Below are 859 nucleotides of genomic sequence, written 5' to 3' on the forward strand. Positions count from 1 at the left end.
AAAAAAAAAAAACTGCAACCCGCAGCCTCAGCCTCCCAGCCCCATCCCTGCTTTGTTTTTCTCCGTAGCGCATCTCACCGCCTGACATGCCGTGTCTTTGGGCATTTCTTTGCTGTCTGCTCCTTTCTGGAACGTGCACTGCACGAGGGCAGGGAGTTTGCTGTCATTTTTCCACTGCTATATCCCAGCTCTGTCCAGCGCGTGGCTAGACTGCCCGAATGAGGGAAAGAAGGGGGGCACTCTGCCCGGCTCCGGAGGCAGGTTCTCCCTCCAAGCCCCCAAGGCGAAGTCACAGCCTCTTCTCAGACTCACAGGCCGCAGCCTGACAGGGCCCCCCCACCTCCCGTCGCCCCCTTTCCTTCTACCTCCCATCCACACCCGGACTCCCACCGGGGAAGCCGAGGCAGCGAGGCAGCGCTTCCCCAAGCCGGGCGCCCAGGACAGCTTTGAAGCCAGGTGTCCTAGTCTGGAGGGCGGGGCCCTCAGCGCCACGGGGTCCCCACCCACCCCGCCCCCAGGCGCCTGGCAGGACAGAGCACTCACCGCCGGGCCGCCCGCTCCCCCGACTCCTGGGCCTGGGCCTGGGCTGGGGCGCGACTCCCAGCTTGGGATCCGGCTCCCGCTGCGCGCTGGGCCCTCTGCTCCGCCCCCGTGCGCCCGCCCCCAGCACCCCGCGCTCTGCCCTCCCCACGCCTGCTCCGCCCTGGCGGCCGCATCGCTCCCGCTCCGCCCCGCAGCGCCCGCCCCGCGGGCTGGCACAGACTCACCTGGGACAGGACAGGACAGCAGGCAGGACAGAAGGCGGGCTGCCGGCAGGGCTGGACCTGGACGGCCCTGGCTGTGCGCCCTGGCCAAGGGT

At 69.0% G+C, this 859-nt stretch overlaps 1 protein-coding gene across 1 annotated transcript in view; it reads right to left on the reverse strand.

Moving 5' to 3' along the window:
* Nucleotides 1–595, reverse strand: part of NOD2 (nucleotide-binding oligomerization domain containing 2) — a 32,780-nt gene extending 32,185 nt beyond the window's left edge. The window contains exon 1 of the mRNA XM_012642624.1: nt 544–595. The gene's annotated coding sequence lies outside the window, so the exon portion shown is untranslated. The remainder of the gene's footprint in view (nt 1–543) is intronic.
* Nucleotides 596–859: the final 264 nt, after the last annotated feature.

The sequence above is a fragment of the Propithecus coquereli genome, unplaced genomic scaffold, assembly GCF_000956105.1.
Source record: "Propithecus coquereli isolate 6110/MARCELLA unplaced genomic scaffold, Pcoq_1.0 Scaffold180, whole genome shotgun sequence".
In the NCBI taxonomy this organism is placed as follows: Eukaryota; Metazoa; Chordata; class Mammalia; order Primates; family Indriidae; genus Propithecus; species Propithecus coquereli.